Below are 22,195 nucleotides of genomic sequence, written 5' to 3'. Positions count from 1 at the left end.
CTGAAGAACAGTAGAAGCTGAGGTTTATAAAGGCCTGACAAGGTCATTTATCTAATCCCTTTATGGTTGCTGGACAGAAAAAGACAGCCATATTTTTTCCCCCCTTTTCTCCAGTGAATTTACTTGTAATGCTTGCTGTCTCGTATCACACACAGCCTTGACAGGAGTATCCAGTGGAGATAACCTCCAATATTCAAAGAGCTGAATTATGATTCTGTCTCTATGGTTTCTAAATCTCAGCTGTCAGCTTTTATCTTTGACTTTTAAGAGCCTACTCTGCAAAACTGAATGTGCATTCATATATGGCTTGACATGAGTGTATTTGCTGTGATTTCAAAGGCAAAAACAAATGTTAATTTTCTAGGGTAATCAAACTACAAGCTCAGGAAGCTGCCATTTTTCAGTGTAACTTTTCCTGACCTTGGTCTTTTTCATAGAGGATGCCTGGAACAGGCACTCCTTAACTGCAGTTTCACAAATCCAGACATTCTAAAATCTGAGCTCTGCCAGCTTCAATCAACCTTAAATTTCCCCTTACTATGGTGATACTGTGTTACAGCCTAAAAATGGAGCTATGCTTACAGACAATGAGATAGTATTAAAGTTATAAAAGTTGATAAAAGAGCTTCCAGACACTAATAATCTGAAATGACAATAAGTGGAAGAATTCAGGAGTTTGCACACAATGATTATTTTCTTCCTTCTTTATAAGATAGACAGGAGATTGGAGAAATCTGTGTTATTTTTTGCTGACATCTTGTTTGTGTGAAATGAAGAAGAAATATCTAATCTTACTATCCTATGGGGAAAAATAGGGACTAATTATGGAGGACCTTGAAATTCTGATCGGGAGAAGCCAACTCCTACCTGACAAGACAGGCACTGGATCTCTAAAACCCCAAATTTTCTCACAAACGTTTGAAAATGTCATCAGAAATAACACTTTAAACAAACATAACAAAGCCTTGAAGGGTCTCAGCAAGGACTTTCCCCATCCAAATTAGGCTTCACTTAATCTGATGTCAAATTTAAAGATTTTGTACATTCTGCACATAATTTACAAAACACTTCATGGAAAACAAATAGAAAGGACCAGAGGTTTTAGCATAAATATCAAATGAAATAGGAAAGGACTTCAAAAGGTCATGCACCTCCTTTTTTTAGAAGACTGCTTGAACAAAATAATTATCTTAAAAGCTACAAATAAATTCACACACAGCATGTGCTTCATAAACTGGAATAGGGTATTATTATGGGAAAACACAACCCATATACTAATTTAATCTGATCCCAGATTCCTTCATGTCAGAAATCAAATTCATATTGCTTTTAGTAGAGAAGGGCATAGGATTCTCTTGCTGACAGGGGAAAATGGGGGTTATAGGCAGAAACAAAGACAAACATCAGTCAGTTTGAAACAGTTTTAGGGTTTTTTTCTTCACCACCACCAATGAGGACTGTCACACTACATTTGGAGAACCAGCAAGGTTTTTGGCAGTTGCTATCCTCTTATTTTCCCAGTGAGATCTGTTCTAACCAAGTATAGACAACACTTTGATAGCAGCACAAACGGCTGGTCTACTTTAGAATTCCCAGTGGAGGTGGAGCTGCTCCAGTGTCAGCCTGGCAGTGTAATGGGGAGTTTGCCAAAAAAGGCTAGGTTAAGATGCAGTCCTTGGAGTCTGCACATAAATCACATGTGTCAAAATCCTGGCAGTTAGCTGCCAGAAAGTTTATAACCCAGGAGGAAATAGAAGACAAGTCTCCTGACATAACCACAAGATTTTCTCACTCTCATAGGGCTTCAGAAGTAAAACTGATGTTTTATTATGCAGTGCACCAGAAACAAGTCAGAGGTTGTCAGCCACAGACAGAGACAACCATGCGTTTCAGGGCAATTTGAATCTTAGGCAAACATTGCAAAAAGCTGTAAGCAAGCCAACCCAAGCCATTGCACATGAGAAGAGTTTAAGGGAACAAAAGCTTTCTCTCTATGAAAGTCAACTGATACTCTGATGCCATGTTTTTAAGATTATTTTTCTCTAGATCTGTGGTTTTGAGGGAAAATACTGCTTCTAGCTATACAACTTGCATGCATAACATTTCTGACACATCCCTTGCACTCAAGTAATTTTCTTCACAGAGGATAGGAGCTGTATTTACATATTCAGAGGTACTAATGGCCTTATTAATTTATTAATAGGGGAAGAAATATATGAAGCCATTTCTTTCCACTTTGTTTTTTCCTAATACCTCCCTAGTGTAAAATTAGCACAGCTCTCAAACGTGGAAATTCTATGAAGTTGTTCGAATGCAGTACAGGTCCTCAGGCTTAACTCTTGCTAAAAAAAAAGAATTGAATTGAGAGAAAGGTAGAAAAATATTCTTGCATCAGCCCCTTTCTCAGGAAATTTCTCCACTTTTGTTCAAGTCAAAAGAGAGCAAAGTTTACCAACTTCTTTTTCTTTGGCAAGAGCAGTTCACTTCAACCTGGACTGGGGAGGTAGAAATAAATGGCAAGCAATATACAGTCTCAGTTTACAAAAGAAGGGATGAATATCTATCTCTAACAGAAAACCAAGGCAGTACATTTTTCATTTCGAATATGTAGCACAATGCAATTGATGTTTCTTTCTTGGAGAATAAAGTTATTTTCTTCTTATTAAGGCTGCTTTTAACTACCCAGGAACACCCAGGAATACACACATGGAAGGACTGAGCAGGAAGCATGTACCTCTGGCTTCTGAACTTCTCTGACATTCTCTGTAGTGTTAGTGGCACCCTTTGTGAACAGCTGAGCCTCTGATAAATGTGTGCCACAGAGAAGATAAGAGAGAAGATCAAGAAATACAAGCCCAACTGCCATCACAGCACTTAATGTAGTTGGTCTCTGCTATGCTTCCTGTGTCCCAGAGTCTACCAAATTAAAATACATATCCTAAAGGCTCAGTCATAGCACTAACTCTCTAGAAATACAGCAGCCAATTAAGTAAGTTCAAACACTGTTATACTGCGTATACAAAAGAAATAGGTATCAGTAAAAAAAAAAAAACCTGACATTGAGAAGGTCACCTTTTTATGGTGGCTGGTGCTGAAATGCACATCTCCTGTTAGTATAGGTCAAGGGAGGCAGTGAAATTGCAGCATAAAAATGTAAGAACTACAATAGCTGTGCCATAAAAAGAAACACAAAAATGTGGTTTTATCTAGGGTACAAGATTACACCTGTGGTGAATGAAAACTGAAGAACCAAATTTGTTTTCCCGTGAAGGAAAAGACCACTGAAATCTAAGACATGATTACAAAGCTTCAGAAAACACTTAGAAGACTGGCAGATTTAGAATTAAATCTGGGCATATTGTTTACAGTTAGCTTGAGTTCTACTCAGTCCAGAACAAGGCTTCAAGCAGATGGATAGCAGTCTAATTCAGCAGGCATGACTGAAAATTCAAAATGTCAGTAAAAAGGACAACTTGGGTATGAAACTCACATCTGCAGAGTAATAAGGAATATGCATACAGAGCTGTCCGTGTACAGAGCAAAATAACACAAGAAGCCTTACATTCTGTGACAGACAGCACAATCCAGGAAAACATGTAACAAAACATAAGTGGAGAGAGAAGCAAAAAACTTAATAAATTATGTCACTTTGCAAGGGTGCCCCAGCAGAGCGCAACAACATCAAGGAGATGGTGAGGGACTCGTTAAGTATGATTAATTCTTCACAGGCGTTGTACCAGGAGATAAGTGGACTGTCTGCTAGAAAGCAAATGGGAAATGTGTTGTGCTCCAGAGTCCAGCTTAAAACTAATGTACTGACAGAACTGCAGTTTCTAATAAAATGCCACTAATAAGAGAAGATAAGCAATAGGACCTAGATCTCATAGTGGTCAGCTTTTCACACAGACATAATATATTAATTAGGCTATATTTCTATAAATTATAACAGTGTCAAAGGAAAAAAAGTCCCAACTATTGGATTTAAAGTAACTAATGTCCTTGGTCTCACTAAGGAGGCCACACTCAGAGGCAAAGGGAAAGCAAAATTATTCACGTTATTATGAAGACATCTTCCTAGAGAATATAGAAGCCCTTGCAGAGTATAGAAAAGAACTGGAGAAGTTCAAGCACTTACATTTCATGCCTTCAAGAAAGTTCCCCTTGGCCTAACACAGCATAAGAAAACCTGAATGCATTATTTTGGGAATCACAGAGCAAACAGAGGAACCAAAAGAGCAAATACATTCAAACATCTGTTGTGGTTTAAGCCCATAAGTCAGCCATGCAGCCCTCACTTTCTCCCCCCTATTCCCCCCCCCCCCCCCAGCTTCTGGAGGGATGGGAAGTAAAATCGAAAGAATGTAACTCCCACAGGTAGAGATAAGAGCAGTCCAGTAACTAAGGTATAACACAAATCACTACTGCTACCACCAATAATAATAATGATAAGGGAAATAACAAGGGAAGAGAATACAACCGCTCACCACCCGTCAATACCCAACCCGACCGAGCAGTGAACCCGCCCTTCCGGGTAAATCTCAGTTACATCCTGGGCATGACGTGCTGTGATATGGAATACCTCTTTGGTCAGTTCGGGTCAGGTGTCCTGTCTCTGCTTCCTCCCGGCTTCCCCTCCTCCCTGGCAGAGCATGAGGCTCAGAAAGTCCTTGGTCAGACTAAACATTTGAACAGTAACTAAAAACATCAGTGTTATCAGCGCTGTTCCCAGGCTGAAAGTCAAAACCACAGCACTGCACCAGCTACTAAGAAGGAGAAAAAATGACTGCTACTGCTGAACCCAGGACAACATCATGTAAAAAATACTGCACTTAGGCATGGATTCCAAAGAATTCTGCAAATATTTAAAAAGGGAACATGTTCCATTTCCTTAAAGGCAAGGAACACCCAGGGACCATGGCTGATGCCAATTTTTCTTCACTGAATGCATCCTTAGAATCCTCCAGGTGCATCTTCAATGGCCTACCCTGAAAAGCTCATTGATTTCACTTTTTCCTCTGAGAAAAGACTAACTCGGATTTTTATTTAATCCAATATTCTAACAAAAGCTCCATGGTTTGAAGATGCAAGAAAGTGCCCACTTAATGTGCTCATTAATGACTGCAAAGTCATTTTTCCATCTTATTATGATTTGGACAGCTCATACTTCAGAAGGCTTCTAACTGCAATACTGATGATGAATTTTGAATGGTCAAAGCCTGCGTGTGTTGTGCACATTCTAGTGCCTTCAAGGCCAACACGCTAAACAGTTAAAAGCTCTCAAATAAATTCTCTTGCAAATTTGAAAGCTAAGCCATAATCTACATTACTACATTCACTGTTACTACAGTAGATTAGTCATACAGTAGAGCTTATAGGTGCACAAAGAAAAACAATGCATCATCCCTACTAGCAACAAATAAGATCTAATCTCTGAGAGAATTGGTAATATTTCTTCTAAAAGATGCAGCAAGTGTTTTGGCACTTGAGAAAATAAATACAAATGAGAAGAGGCTTCATTACCCACTATGTTAACTGATTCTTTAATCCAAATGGTTTCTACACCATACTAGTATCCATTCTTACATGTTAGGTATAAACTAGAATATCAGCACAGAGGAGACATGTTTGCAGAGATGAAGATAACTACAGGGAAGATAGGGTCTTTGTGCTAAAAATTGTAAAGAATTTTCCTCTCTAACCAAATTAATTCAATTTAGAACAGTGCTAGAGCCTCTCTTCTATATAAAAAGAAAACTTTCGGGTTGTTTTTTTTTTTTTTTTGAGACAATAGTTTGTGGCATGCTGTTTGCTCACTTTCAAAATGGATTTATGTTAATAAAAGTGGATTCATCCCTTGTGCAATTCAAAATTAAAACTCTTCTACTGAGAGATATCAGCTGATATTTACTGATATCTGGTGATATCTATTGGTATCTATCTACTGATATTTACTGGGTTTGATTCTACTATCAGTAGTGACCAAAACTCAATGCTTCTTCACTCTGTTTCTTAATCAACATGATTGCATCTTATACTCCCATCATTTATGCCTGCACAACCCTATCCGTGGCAACCAAGCTGGATGAGCTTCAGGCTCTAGAACATTATTTTAGGTCTGAATGCCACATTAATACACATAAGCATTGCAAACAAGATTTTATACGCAGAAATAGAGAAAATCAAAACTGGTGATGAAATTATAACATCACCATAGTTCACCACTATTTTTCTAAACACTTGCAGGGAGTTTTGTTTTTCCTGTTGCTTCCCCACGTCCAAATAACCAACTGAAGTATCACTCAGGAATTCAGAACTCAGAGGTCTCTTGGAAATGCCTCTGCTGAGCAGGGCCCAAAGCTAGCTGCTAAAACCAGTGAAGCTATCCATAAACTACAGATTTTTAGCATTGCTGTGAAGTACATCACAGGCTTTCTTAAACATAAAGGGTAGAGATTCAAATTAAGTCCAAAATGGGAGATTAATTAAAATAATTTACTAATTTTAAGAATTGCAATAAAAATGTACATCTTAAGTGGCTGTAAACTTTCTTTTGTGCCACATCTTGTTCAGAAATGTTCCATCAAATGCCTCCTTTGTCTCCATCTTGATCTTCTGCTCAGTCAGTTTGCATACGAACTCTATAAACCAATGAAGTCCCCATACGTTTGAACTTCAGCTGCATGAGACAGGATTTATTGTTGGGAAACAGCAACTCCCCCTAGTGCCAAAGGAACTTCCTCCTTCGCAGCACACTAAATTAATCTCCAGTTAAAGTCATTCTTTGCTGATTAACATTTGTGTTCTTGTTATGAAGTTACATTCATATACCTTTTCTTCTCTTACTGGTCTTTGTTGTATCTGCTAACACAAGTGTTAACAGGTACTAAAACTTAACAGAGAAAAAAACCTTTCTGTGCTTGCAAATAAGGACACTGCTGGCATTGATATTTTTCTTTGAAGCAAATTATGTTAAGCACACTGAAAAGCTTTGGTTTACATATTCAGACCCTCTGACTGGCACTAAAACTGTCTAGCTCTTTTACATCTTTGAAAGCTGTTTCAGAACCTCCTGGTCTTCCACAGTTTATGGCAAGTATATCATTTGCAACTAAACAAAACCATTGGAATCAATCACAGTTATTCTGGATGCAAAACTTGTTCTAGGTGTCAATACTTGGGAGTTTAATATGTATAGATGCTACCAAGGAATAACAAAACAGAAAGTTGAAACACCCTCGTGGGAGTTTCTGTCCCCTGCAGATAAGAAAAATAAAGCCCTATGCCCTTGAGTTACAAATTAGCTGCAGCAGATCAGGTCCATGGAGGGCATTCCATGCCCACTTGGTAGCTGATAACAGGGTTTGAATGCTGCTTAGTACTTACCAGACTGCACATATTGTACACAAAAGTTACTGAGATTGTCACACTCGACCAGAGAGGCTTTGCACACATTAGGATTGCACAGCTTGCATTGTTTTCTGATGCATAGCAATGGAACAGAATAAATGTTAAGCGGTAAAGACAAAATCACTGGTGGTGAGACATGAGATTGCATCTCATTAAAGGTGATCAGAGGTAGATGGGAGGCTGTCCATCACAAAGTGGTGACTAGCCTGCAAGGCTAGATCTACCCTCCATTCTGAAGGTATGCTAAGTACTATGGGTGGAAAAGAACATGAAATTGGGTTTATAGAAAAGATCTCCCTAGAAACTCCTGTTACAGTGCTCTAAAACTTAGATAATGATCCGATGTCAAAAAAATATGAGGTTTTGAAGCTTTATAGGATGACTCATTTTGATCTGCTATCTAGAAAAAGGATGAATACAGGAAACAACAAGCTGCTTTGGTGTCTTGAGATCAGAAGCTGAGGCACAAACTGCCCCTCCTGTAGTGTATGCGGTGGCCACTTAAAAAGCAGACAAGCACAGGGCAATACGCATGCCAAGTGCAGATTCACAGCAGCAAAGTACGGATCTCTGTATGATGCAACATGGCAGAGTTCTTTACAGTGCGCAAGCTGAAACAGCACAAAGTCAGCATATACAGAGAATTAGGGTGTCAACACTGCGGATAGAAGGGGTGGATGACATCTCTATCCCATCACAACTACTAAGTACAGTTTGGCTTTTTGACTCCTGTAGTCGATACTTTTTCCCAACCCCTACACTCCTGCAGATAATATGGGTTTACACAAATGACACCCCACAACCTGGTCTTCATCAACAACCAGCCTGGCTGGGTACCCAGCTCAAAGTTACACAAACTTCCTTCCTATTATAAAGAACAACTTATTATGAGAACGTCACCTGTGATTTAAAAAGTAACCAGCCTGACTGCCCAGGTGGAGCCATGAGGTAAAGTTATTTTTTTAAGTCACCCAACAACTTCTTAAGGCAGTATTTCTGTCTGCTACGTGTTTTGTGGCTAATGAAACATTGGCTGCCGTAGTTGCTGGAGTTATTACATTTTGCATGAAAAGTTAGTAAACTGCTTTTACTAAATACCATATTATATTCTCGCAGCCCAGAAAGACAACTGTATCTTGAGCTGTATCAAAAGCAGTGTGACCAGTAAGTCAAAGGAGGAGATCCTGCCCCTCTACTCTGCTCTTGTGAGACCTCACTTGGAGTATTGTGTGCAGTTCAGGTGTCCTCAACATAAAAAGGACATGGAACTGTTGGAACAAGTCCAGAGGAGGGCCACGAGGATGATCAGGGGACTGGAGCACCTCCCATATGAAGGTTGGCTGAGAAAGTTGGGGCTGTTCAGCCTGGAGAAGAGAAGGCTGTGTGGAGACCTCATAGCAGCCTTCCAGTATCTGAAGGGGGGCTATAGGGATGCTGGGGAGGGACTCTTCATTAGGGACTGTAGTGATAGGACAAGGGGTAATGGGTTAAAACTTAAACAGGGGAAGTTTAGATTGATACAAGGAGGAAGTTCTTTACTGTGTGGTGGGGCACTGGGAAGGGTTGCCCAGGGAAGTTGTGAATGCTCCATCCCTGGCAGTGTTCAATGCCAGGTTGGACAGAGCCTTGGGTGAGATGGTTTAGTGTGAGGTGTCCCTGCCCATGGCAGGGGGGTTGGAAGCAGATGATCTTAAGGTTCTTTCCAACCCTAACTATTCTATGATATTAGTTTTGCTTGGCATGTAGAGTGTATTTTTATGATACATGTTAGAGATTCAGATTTTGTTTACCCTACCTGATTTATTTTTAATATGATCTCACATAATAGAGTGATTTGCTCCAATTCTACCACAAAGGAGTAAGATGGTTTAACTGCCAATCTTAAACAGTTTTGTAATCTGGAATAATTTGACCTTTGTATATACCTTGCTTGTATGAGTGAGTCATGTATTAATTGCTACTTTTCTGGTCTTAGTCCCTAATTCTACATAACTGTACTGGAATAAACTGGCTCTGCAGCTCAAATAAGTGAACTCAGATAGGCACACTGCTGGTTTTGGCTGAGATAGAGTTAATATTCTTCCTAGTAGATGGGATGGGTATGATGGCATGATGTTTTGGATCTGTGCTGCAAACAATGTTGATAGCACAGGGATTCTTTCATTGCTGCTAAGCAGTGCTTGCACAGAGTCAAGGCCTTTTCAGTTTAGCACCTCACCCCACCAGTGAGTAGGCTGGGGGTGCACAAGCAGTTGGGAGAGGACATGGCTGGGACATCTGCTCCCAGCTGACCAAAGGGATGTTCTGTATCATCTGGTGTCATGCTCAGTAACATAATCTGGGGGAACAAAAAAGCAGGGGAGATGTTGGGAGGACGATTCAACTGACATGCTCAGGGAATTTTTTACTCCTAGGTGGAGCTTGAGTGACTCTGGTCATACATTCTTTTCTTATTAATTGGTGTAAAATCCTCCCACTTCTCATTTAAAGATACAGCAAACAAAAAAGTATAAAGAACATGCTTGGTGAGGGGTGGTCGTGCCTTGGAGGCAGGAACTTTGGGATGGAAGTGTGCATTAGTATTATAATGAGATTATAATAAGCAAGGTTCACCTAAGGAAACTTTTTGCCACAGTTGTTGGCTCAACAATGGGTATCTCTTATATTTTCCATTTGACACTGCTATGTGGCTTTCAGCTTTATGGTACCAGCAAGTTCCCAATCCTACAGGGTGTACAGCAGACCATGGCTGAAGTGTCTCCACTCCATGCTCCATCGCTCCTCTGGCATAGCAGGTTGTGCTGCCTAGGGAACTATAGTGGAGTGGATTCCTTGCATACCAACTATCTGGAAAGTGGCAACTGCATTTTACCCTAAAAGGGTTTCTGTAATACTACAGCTTTTGTTATACCCCAGTTTTCTCTAATTTGCCCCCAGCAGTGATTTTCCCACACTAGGCAAGATACAAGGCCAGGCAACGCGTATGTGCAACATAGTTCAGCCAGGAAGCTGCATCAAGGCCTAAGCTGAAGTGCATCTCCCGGGCCAATAGGTGGAGCGTGCATGGATAGAAATGTGCATCCTGTCCCATCTGAGACTCCTCACAGCTCTCTTTCATTAACAGAGGGGTCTGATCGATGTTACACAGTTGCACCGCACCTTAATTGCCTGTGAACAGAGGCAGCCAATGCCTGAGAGATAGGGAAGGGTTTCCAGAGAAGGCTTACAGAAAAAGGTGGCTACAGGTTGGTCAAAGCAACTAGAGCTCACTGAGGGATGTCACAGTAGCTTAGTTAAAATGTTTTGTAAAAACCTTTTTGTTATTTATTTCCATTTTCCTTCTTCTATTTTTTACACTCCTTGCTACATCAAATGTTCATGAGCCATACACACCAAGGCTCTTATCTTGCTTAAGATGAACCAAGAGTTACTTTCTGATTTTAGTAGTTTACACTGTTTCACAATGTTTACATGATGAGAAACTTGTTCCATGGTTCTCAGTGAAGTTTCTCTTGATAGGCAAAACAAGTCACTAATTTGTTCCAAAAAAACGGCAATGACATATAATCAAATTTAAATGCAACAAACAATCAATTATGGAACTGCACACAATTTCACATAGTCTGTGCCAATAAAAGCTATTAAAAGTAACAAACTGATTTTCAGACACAACTCCTGAAAGCACCAACTAAGCATATCATTGATTTAACAGGAATTGCTGGCACAATGATTGTAAAAATATCAGTCAATACATCTTTCTGCAATAACTTTATCTGAACATTTTCTTCATACTGTGTAAGACAATATCTGAGATACAGAGAGAAATGAACATATACAAGTCTAGGTCAACATTCACTATGTTAATGGAACTGCCTTCACTGTCTCAACTCTTATTTTGGAAATCCCAAACTTCACATCTTGTTGATTCAGAGAAATCTCCAGGAACTCACCAATGAAGTTTTAAGTTGACAAGCAGGTATTCTTTATTGCGGTGCTGGGAGACATGGTGGATTGCTCCTCCAAGGGTGTCTCCCAGCACTGCAATAAAGAATACCTGCTTGTAAACTTAAAACTTCATTGGTGAGTTCCTGGAGATTTCTCTGAATCAATTTGGCACCCCAGATGGGACACACTCTGCTCAGCTGCAGGACCTGCTGAGGCCAGGGCTCCCTAGGGCCCCTGGGACAAATTTCCCCGGAGGGACCCCTGGACTCACTCGGATCGCTGTGGGAGCAGACAAACACCAGCACCGTCACTGTAAAGGTATTCTTTTGATTATTTTACTTTATGGCATTCCGTAAGGCATAGGAGACATTCTATGCAGGAATGCTGATTAACACTCCATAAGGTGTAGGAGACATCCAAAACAGGAATGTGGTTAATATTCTGTAAGGCGTATGCAGAAAGAAGAAAGCCTTCTGTAAATCATGACAGGAAAATCTCATAGGTAAAGGTGTATACCGGACTGCTAGCATCCATTTGGTATACAGGTATACATTCTGAATTGTTCCGTAAGGCATAGGAGATGTCATATGTGGGAACACAGTTGTACTTTTCTGGTGTCTAACCCAATTTCTGAAAACTGGTATTTGATGCTGTGCTTGAGTAACTAATGAATGGCAAACCTTTTTTATTTTTGCCATGCTGCTAATTAGTATTTGTGTACTTGTGTATGTTTTTGTCTTTGTTTACAGAATTGTGAGCAAGTGACTGGAATTTTTGGGATCCCGTGTGAATGTGTGTGTGTGTATAGCATGTATAAGGAAATAACAGAAAAGAGCCCTTTGGGATGTATTCTAGCTCATTGGAAAGGATTAGAAGGATTGCCCAGGGGCTTCGTAAATAAAAAAAAATCTTTAATGAAATATTGTAACCAATGGTGGCCATTATATACCTTGAAGGATCAGGAAAAATCCCCCCAAAATGGGACTTTGAATTGGAATACGTTGTTTCAATTAATGTTATTTTTAAGACAACAAGGAAAATGGGATGAAGTGATGTATGCAAATACGGTTTTCACTTTAAGAAACCACCTGGGAGTGGCAGATGGAATGTGAAATTAATATAGCTCTGACAGATCCCTAATTTTGGCTCTGGAAAAGGATGGGGAAAAACAGAGACATTGTTCAGACTTTGATATTGGGGGAATGAAGTTTAAAGTATATATTAAAAAAAAAAAAGTAATCAGAAAGATAGGTTGGGGGATTATGTATCACAGGTACCTCCGAGAGGAGCACACTCGGCATCTGCCCCATCTGTTATTGATACGAAGGAAGAGGTTGCTGTCACTGGCAACAGAGCAGAAGGACTTGAGAATGTTCAAAGAAGTGTGGAGAGTGTATAGGGATCAGGAACAGGTAGAGAAGAAAAAGCTGAGTCGTGCTATAGGCACGGCTACTGTGGCTGTTTTGGGACAAGTAGAAACTGGTGGAGGGACTAATGTGAGAGGACGAGGCAGAGGTAGAGGAGGAATGTCAGGCAGAGGTGAGAGATTGAGTTTTCCTGTGGGACGGAATCAGTGTGCATACTGTAAGGAGTTTGGACACTGGAAGTGAGACTGCCCTGGGGGGAGTGCCACGAGGTGGCTCCAGTGACTGAATTGTAACTAGACTGACAGGGGACCTAGGGAATCTACCCTAGTGGATCCAATGATTAAATTAAAACTAGGGACTAGAGGAAATAAAGTGGAACTTTTAAGTGGATACAGGAGCAACTTATTCAGCATTAAATGAGAGGGAAAAGAATTTGTTACAGACGTGGGAGCTACTGGCCACCAAGAAAAGGAAAAAAACCCAAACAAAACATTCTTTCTGAAACCTTTAGAGTATAAATTGGGAAAACAAATAGGAATGCATAAATTTTTATACATGCCAAATTCTCCAAAATCTTTATTAGGGTGAGAAGCAACATCTAAAGAAGGCAAAATGGAATTAAGAGTAAAAAATGGTCGATTATTTGCAGTTTTGAGTTTATCTTTAGTTCAACAGAAAAGCAAACAGAAGGCCCTCCCTGAAACAGAAGAAATCCTTTATCAGGTATATCTGGGAGTATGGGCATCTGAAGTTCCAGGTAACGCAAAAAAATGCTTTACCTGTTAAAGTAGAAACAAAAGGGGGGCCTGCCCAATTAGAACAGAACAATATCCCTTAAAATTGGAGGACTGAAAGGGAATCAAAGAATTTTTTTTTAAATATGGATTAATAATTGAATGTGAATCAGAATATAATACTCCTATCTTACCATTAAAGAAGTCTGATGGGAAAAGTTACAGATTAGTTCATGATCTCAGAGCAGTCAACAAAATTGTGGAGGATATTTATCCAGTAGTAGCTAATCTGTATACCTTATTGACTAACTGAATACTAATCAGAAGTGTTTTACCGTTCTGGACTTACAGGATGCATTTTTCTGTCTGCCCCTGGCCAAAAAAAGTCAAAATTTATTTGCTTTTGAATGGGAAAACCCTGAAACAGGAAGAAGGACACAGCTCACTCGGAGGGTGTTACCTCAGGAATTTAAAAACAGTCCGACTACTTTTAGACATCAATTGGCACAAGAATTAGAATCCTGGGAAGCACCTACCCAGACAGGAACTTTACTACAGTATGCTGATGACTTGTTAATTGCTACCAAAAACTGAGAAATGGACAGTTAATGGACTGTAGAATCGTTAAACTTTCTGGGGCTAAATAGATACCAGGTATCAAAACTGAAGGCTCAACTAATTTGAACTCAAGTATCTTATTTAGGATGCAAAATAACAGGAGGACAAACAGAACCTGAAGCATCTCAGAAGGAAGCAACCTGTCAAACACCATGACCATCTATGGTTAAAGATCTCTGGACGTTTCTGGGAATGACAGAATGGTGTTGACTCTGGATCCATGATTATGGTGTTCTGGTAAGACCTTTACATGAGCTGCTAAAAGAAAATCAAACCTTTCTAAAATGGACAGATCAAGCTGAAGAAGCGTTTAGAAGTTGAAAGACAGAACTCATGAGAGCTCCAGCTCTGGGGCTCCCGGACATAGCTAAACACTTTTGGCCATATTCCTATGAGAAACAGGGAATAGCCTTGGGGGTTTTGGCTCAAAGATTGGGACCTTATAAAAGAGCAGTGGCCTATTTTTCAAAACAACTGGTGGTCGTTAGGGGGTCGTGAGGATGAAGGCCTGTAGTTCCTCTTCATCACCTCAAGTAACCTCTTGCTTTCACGCAGACTCGATAGGGTTTCAGTTCCTATCCAAACCTCAGGTTCGGTACAAGCTGGTTTTATGTATCTTAAAGCAGAAACTTCTCAAGTTTTCAAATTTCATTACTCTGGCTATCTTTTGTTCCTTTTCTTTCTAAAGATACTATTTAAACAAGAATGTCTTAAATATTAAGCTATGAATCTTATCTACTATAATTCTGCCTAGCAGCTGTAACTCCTACAATTCTGCTTCACCATTCTGGTAACTTTGACTCCTACGGTTCTGCTTCACCAAGCACAGCAACTGCTTAAGCAAGCAGGCACAATGTTAACCCTTTATTTCCTGGTATCATTAGAAGCTGTACAATTACCTAATGAATTGGCTATCATATATTGTAAAGGACATCAAAAAGGTAACTCTGATCAAGAGATTGGGAATAATTTGGCTGATCGTGAGGCTAAACGGGTGGCAGAAACAAAAAGAGCTGAGGTTATGTCCTTAATTCCTGACGGTAAACTGGTAATTGAGCAAAATCAACCTAGGTACTCTAAAGAAGGTATGAAACTAATTGAAGACTTGGAGGGACAGGAAAATTAAAACAGTCAGATAAAAATACCTGATGGGTGAGTAGTGATCCCCTATAATCAATTATTGAAGCTGGTACAAGAAAAACTTAACAAAACTCATTGAGGAAATAATGCCTTGTATAAACATTTAAACAAACAGATCATAGGAAGAAATTTATATACCATAGCGCAATTCGTGACAAAACAATGTCAACTATGTCTGAAAAATAACCCTAAGACTGAAAACAGGAATCATGTAGGGACAATTGGAAAAGGGAATTATCCAGGACAGCAGTGGCAAATAGATTTTTCTGAATTACCTAGAAAAGGAGGTTATTGATATTTGTTGGTATTGACAGATACTTTTTCAGGGTGGTCAGAAGCATTCCCTTGCAGGGCAAATTATGAAAATCAAGCGATTAAGGTGCTATTAAATTAAATAATACCTCATTTTAGGGTACCAGCAACTATCTCCTCTGACTGTGATACACATTTCAGTGCAAAACTATTACAAGAAATCAGCATAAAATTGGAAATAGATTGACAATTACATATTCCATATAGGCCTCAGGCGAGTGGGCAAGTGGAAAAAATGAATCACTTAATTAAACAACAGCTTGGGAAGATTTGTCAAGAGACAAAGTTATATTCGTATCGAGCACTGCCATTGGCCTTATTGAGAATCAGAACAAAATCTCAGTCAAAAGAAGGAATTAGCCCATTTGAGATTCTATATGGAAGGCCATATCAATCTTAGTTTAAAGGAGAGAGCCTATAAGAAGTAGGAGAAGGATACTTTCAACAGTTCTTGGTAAACTTTGGAAAACAGAAGAAATAAATATCAGAGTGTTAGGGACCAGGGCCAGAGATTTAGATTATCCTGTTCATCCTTTTAAGCCTGGAGATTTGGTTTTTATTAAGAATTTTTTAGGTGATCCCCTAGAAGAGAAGTGGAGTAGACCATACCAGGTATTACTGACTACCTTTACAGCAGTGAAGATAAAGGAACAGCCTTCTTCGATACATTACTCAAGAAGGCACCAGAAAAAACACCAGAACTGAGAAAAAAGTATGGCGCATTGAGTTGTCAGGACCCACACATATGAGTGACTACATCGATCATAATTTGGACTTCTATAATAATAGGTGTAGAAGCCTGGAATCAAAATCTATATCTGAGATTGATACAAAATATTACTAATGTCTGAAACAAAAGTGATTGTTGGACCTGTACTCAGCTACCTAATTCAGGAGAAAGACTGGTTATTCCTTTAACTGGCTTCCCTATCCCATTTAAGACAAACTGGAATAGATTAGATGTGAAAATATTTCAAGAGGTGGCACAGGAAAGTGCCACCATTTCAAGTGAAATTGGAATAGATTAGATGTGAAAATATTTCAAGAGGTGGCACAGGAAAGTGCCACCATTTCAAGTGAAAATATTTCATGAGGTGGCACAGGACAACACCTCATGGGGAGCTGAGGAGATCGGGAAATTAACATCACGGGTACCCAATCTCTCCTGGTTGAGACAGTTGTTTTTTACTGTATTAGTAATAATAGGAATGGTTTTGATTATATGTATAACAGTCCAATGCTCCTTTTGGTTTTGCAATCCATGATGAACTATGATGAATGGAAGAGAAACAAAATGAAGCATCAAGTAGAAACAGGGAAATACTTGAGGAAACTTTAAGAGAGAGATTTCTCTGAATCATTGTGTTGTGGAAGCGTGGTTAGCAGACAAGTGTCACATTCCCATGGCTGAACTTGGCCAGGGACCAGTTTTGTAAAATTCAGCAAGAAACCCAGCTCAGTAAAACACCAGCTGTGCAAAAGGATAAGCTGACCTTGTAGTTAACGAGTTTCTTGAAGGGAGGAACAAGGATGTTAGAAAAAGGGATGTAACCACAGGAGTTTCCCAAGAATGTGTGTGTGTAGCAATCTAGCACTATATATACCCTAGGCTTAAGCAGAATAAACGGATCACTTTTATCAATCATATGGATTGTGCTGTGCTCCCTCCGCATTGCGATGACATACAGTATCCGACATTGTGTTACTAAAATCTCACAGTGAGAGCGTTGGGACTGTTTCCAGAAACTTTCAGTCTGGAAGTGTATCTGTGTGCCAGTTAAAATTTGCCGTAAGTGTAGTAAAAGTCACCACAGTACAGTAGAGAGAGACTGCAAGTGATCTATCCTGATTCCTTGAGCAGCACCTCAGATTCCATTATGGATGAGGAACTATTGTGGTGTATGCTGGATCTCTGCCCTGATGGCCTTAAGGGTCATGGGCCCAGCAGGCTCAAAATAATTCACCCTCCCCTTCAGCAGTCTCTGCAGCTTGTAGCTGGGGACTCCATACAGCTGCCTTCCATCTCCAATGCTTCCAAAGCACTGGAGGGGCCCAGTGGACTAGATATTTGCCCATACTGTCCCACACACCCTGCCACTCATGGCTGTCCAGCCTTGGGGGAAACCTCTTGGTCCTCCCATATCGTCGTCTAACCCCAGACAAGACCCAAACCCGACTCTGCTTAACTTTTGAGATCAGACAAAGTGGTGGTGGGTAAAACACAGTCTATGTGTGTGCCAACATGCTGATCCCCATCACAGTCAGCAGGCAGGTCCCAAGGGTACCCAAAGGCCATCCAAAACCTTCAGAACTCTCAAGTGATGCTGCTGTACTTGTCACTGGGGCTGGTGTAGCTGCTGTGCTTGCCGGCTCTCCCACCACCAGCTTCTCTTTTCCTGAGTCCAGATCTTCCTCCTCTGCCTTGCTGGGAAATGCTGCGGGGTCTCCTGCGTCCTCCTGGGGCTCGGCGGGCGGCTTCCGGGGAATGCTCTCGGCCGTCGCGGGGCTGAGCTCGGCCGCGGGGCTCGGCTCCTCTGCCGCCTTCTCCCGCTGCTCGGCAGCCGCCTCCTCCCGCTCCTCAACCACCTCGACCTCCTCCACCGGCAGCCGCTCCCTGCCTGTCTCCGGTCCCGCTCTCGCTTGGTCCCCGGGACCGCTCTCCCGGGTCGCTTCAGCAGCTGCCGTCTCCCGGGGCCACTCCCCCTCGGCTTCCCAGAGCCTCATGCAGACAGAGGAAAGCGAGGGCCAGGATGGTGAGAAGCAGCTGGACGGCCAGGTACCAGTCCATGGCCACGTCCGTCCCGCCCTGCTGCTGGAGCCTGCCCATATTACAAGTCATTGCCATAAAGTACATTGAGACAGGAACCTTAGCCCAAGCCCCACATTTGATAAACACTAACACAGCAAATACCAGCTCTAAGTAAGTTACAACATTCTGAAGCTGTGAGATCAAGAGGAACAACTCTGAGAGCCAATAAATCAGCATTGTGACGAGTGACTGTTAATCCAGTCAGATCTGTCGTTATCTCAACACCTTCGTGCCCCATGTTGGGCGCCAAAAAGAACTGTCGTGGTTTAACCCCAACCAGACAGCTTTCACTCACTCACTCCCCCCCTTTCTTGCCCTCCCCTATTCTCGGAGGGACGGAGAGGAGAATCAAAAAGAATGCAACTCTCACAGGTTGAGATAAGAACAGTTTAGTAACTAAGGTATAACACAGGTCACTACTGCTACCACCAATAATAGTAATGATAAAGGAAATAACAAGGGAAGAGAATACAACACCTCATCACCAGCCGACCGATAACTCGCCCCCCAGCCCGACCAAGCACCAACCGATACCTCCTCCAACCCTGCAGGTTCCCTAGCCCTTCCGGGTAACTCCTGGTTACATCCTGGGCATGACGTGCTGTGGTATGGAATACCTCTTTGGTCACTTTGGGTCAGGTGTCCTGTCTCTGCTTCCTCCCGCCTTCCCCTCCTCCCTGGCAGAGCATGAGGCTCACAAAGTCCTTGGTCAAACCAAAACATCGTTTTTATCAGCTCTGTTCCCAGCCTGAAAGTCAAAACACAGCACTGCACCAGCTACCAAGAAGGAGAAAAATGACTGCTGCTGCTAAACCCAGGACACAAATGAAAAAACAGTACCAGAAGGATCTGTAAGATACAGAGAGAAACTCTTCAGGAAGCTAAAATGAGACATTTATTTTCGAGATTTCATCTATTAAGCTTTACAATTTGTGCTTGACCTAGTTTCCCAGCTACGTCAAAATTGTATTTATCTTGTAAAGCCTACCAAAATGCAATATAACCTCCAAGCAAAGCTGCAAACATTCTTTCTTCTTTGAGAATGGAGAGGTGATATATTTGGAAGACTGACTTATTTTTGAAGGTGCCTGTCAACTCGCACAAGGCAGGTAGTTCTCTAAAACTAAAGTGAGTACATTTGCCTCAACATAAGAAAAAGTAAAATGGCTTTTAATGCTCAAAATACCTTCTTTTCCTTGGTAACTTTCTATCCTCAAAAATGCAGAATAGTCAGCCAAATTAGGGTGGAGTATGGAGACATGACAAAATAAGCACAGATAAGAGGTGGAAAAGCAGGTTACGTGAAGAAAGGATGAGGAGGAATAGGAAGTGGAGTTGAAGGGGAAGAAATCTGAGTGGGAGGGAAGTTAAAATGTTTGCCTCTTAACATTTCCTGGTCTTCATGTGAATTCCTGTTTTGAGGACTTTAAAGCTACCCAGCAGGCACTGGGAATAAAATAAAGCAAACCGAACAAAACACACACAAAACCCCCTAAAATCCATACCTAACTTCTTCCCATTCTGTACACCTCCAGAAAAGTCAAAGACTGTGGGACATGAAGAGCTCTTTTTACTATTCAGTTACATCTATACTTAATTTAGGCAAGACCTCATTCTCATATATGTATTTAAGATGCTTTAGAAACTCAGACGTCTTATGAAAATATTAATTGTTCTATCTTCTTCCCTTTGAGGTCATCTACTCAGAAGGGCTGAGATGTGCTACCTAATCCATATCCATAGTTAGGCTAAAGAGTTTAGACTACTAAAGAAGTCACAGTTTTGCCAGTCCCACGCTCACACAACATGATAAAAGAAATTTTTACAAAACCATCAGAATTTATTATAACTTGGGATGTGCTTCAAGCTAAACATTTTGGAATACTGTAGTTCTCCCGTATTTCCTAGTTGCTGGATGTTTCTGCTTCGTACGAGACTTCTTGCAATTGTAGATTAGCATTGACATGTCTTATTTTTTCTGGGTACTGAATTTTGAAAGGAGCTTGAAAGATTTTGATAAATGCTTGGACATCAGATAAATAGAGAACTTCTCAGAAAAAGAGGAACTAACATCCCAGCAATATCTTAACAACAGTTAAAATAGATCAACAGATTAAGCTGTAAGTGCAGTGACTGCATATATGTGGTCTAGAAGGTGCAACTAGAAAATCTGAGAACTTTGTACTGCCCTTATACATTGGTTTTGTTCTTCAGAGATGATTAATCCATGCTTTTTCATCAGCATGTGCAAAGTCAAATGAAGCACTTAATACCATGTTTAAACTTGGCTAACAGCCCTCAACTGGTCATGCAGTTTGAACTAGATGACTGCTGTAGGTGTCTTCCAGCTGAAATAATCTGTTCAAATAGGCAAGTCTGTAATTGGAATAGTATGAGTAGGCCTTCGCAATGTACTTCTGCAATGCATCCAAGGATTCTTCAAGATGAATATGTGTTTACATTATATACTGGCTGTTAACAGAGCTTGTATAAACTTGAACTGTTTAACTAGGCTGCAGTTTTTGTCTCCGTGAAGATATATATTAAAGTTCAGGTTGCAGGCTGCCAGTAAGTCAACGACAATTCTGTGTGAACACAGAAGTACACATACAACCTCATAAAATACTGCAGACTGATGAGCCATAGTCTTCTAGACGGTTGAAGAACTGCCGGTTTTATGAAAAAGCCTTTAGAAATTTTTTTTCCTGTATTTTTTTTATTTCACATTTAGCTTAATAAAGACTAGCCTTTTCAATCAGATCACAAAAATGATCCTGAAGTGCTTATGTTAAGTATGTACTTTTTGCCTCATTTTCATTCCCCTATTTCATTAAGCACTTAGATAACCCCTTTTCCAATCCTTCAAAAGCTAGGTTGGATATTATCAACCCTGGTCTCCGCATGCTTAAGGCAAGCGCAAGAAAATAGTCCCTCACAGGACCTAATAATTACGAAATGCTACAGTGGAAATGAAGGTACTGCAAGCAGACTGTATTTAAGCATGTTTTGTTTTATTTCTTTTTTCCCCCACCAACTGGTTTAGTTTAATGTGGTAGCAAACCAGCAGTGGGGTAAATGAAACTTTCACTTTTAAACAGCAAGGAGAACACCAGGTAGCAGTTCACACTGCATCAATTATGATGACCCAAAAGGCAGCCAAGCTGGTCAAACTTTTCTTCTCATTTAGCCTCTAATTGAAGCAGTACTTCAGGGAAATCTAATACCATCAGGCTCCTCGAAAGTCACTTGGAAAAGATGCAAGAGAAGTCTGACACATCTTCCTGGGTTGAAAAGCTCAGTAGGGTATTGTCTTGAGAGATGGTATATTTCAGTGAAGAGAGGCCACGATCTTTGTACAGAGACCTGTATTTGAGTGCTTCTAGGCTATTATTTAATACAGCCAAAGGCGTCAGTAGAGTCATAGAATACTAGCTTAGAAGAAACCTCAAGGATCCAACCTTTAAAAACACTTTTGATGAAAAAGGTAATCACGGATGATTCAAAACCACCTTCCACCACTAAACCAACAGCAAATCCATGTCTTCCCCTGGAGAAACATGGGGACAGAGAACATGATTTTGGCTAAAGGCTGAGAGGAAAGGAGTATTTGAAAACACTTCTATTTCTCTCCCTGCGTTATTACCTAATATGCTTGTTCCTCCACACTTCGGTGCTTCACAGACTTACTCCGAAGCTATGCACCACTGCTCCAGCACTAGATGAGAACAAAAGAGTTTTGTCATGATATACCTGAATGAAATGTGTGGTATTAGTTGAGTTGAAAACGGTGCAAATAAGGATGTGGCAGAGTGCCTGAAAGACTAGCAGTTTTCAGTGTCACGGCGAGTCATGCGCTTTTCCAC

General features: G+C 40.6%; 1 protein-coding gene across 1 annotated transcript in view; it reads right to left on the bottom strand.

Moving 5' to 3' along the window:
- OSBPL10 (oxysterol binding protein like 10) overlaps positions 1–22,169 on the bottom strand; it is a 135,291-nt gene extending 113,122 nt beyond the window's left edge. The window contains exon 1 of the mRNA XM_061362632.1: positions 21,976–22,169. The gene's annotated coding sequence lies outside the window, so the exon portion shown is untranslated. The remainder of the gene's footprint in view (positions 1–21,975) is intronic.
- Positions 22,170–22,195: the final 26 nt, after the last annotated feature.

The sequence above is a fragment of the Neopsephotus bourkii genome, unplaced genomic scaffold, assembly GCF_033783945.1.
Source record: "Neopsephotus bourkii isolate Nb327-2 ecotype Australia unplaced genomic scaffold, CSIRO-AGI_Nbou_v1 NB_1132, whole genome shotgun sequence".
Lineage (NCBI taxonomy): Eukaryota > Metazoa > Chordata > Aves > Psittaciformes > Psittacidae > Neopsephotus > Neopsephotus bourkii.
Note: the sequence above shows the minus strand (reverse complement) of the source record. Positions and strands in the feature narration are given on the sequence as shown.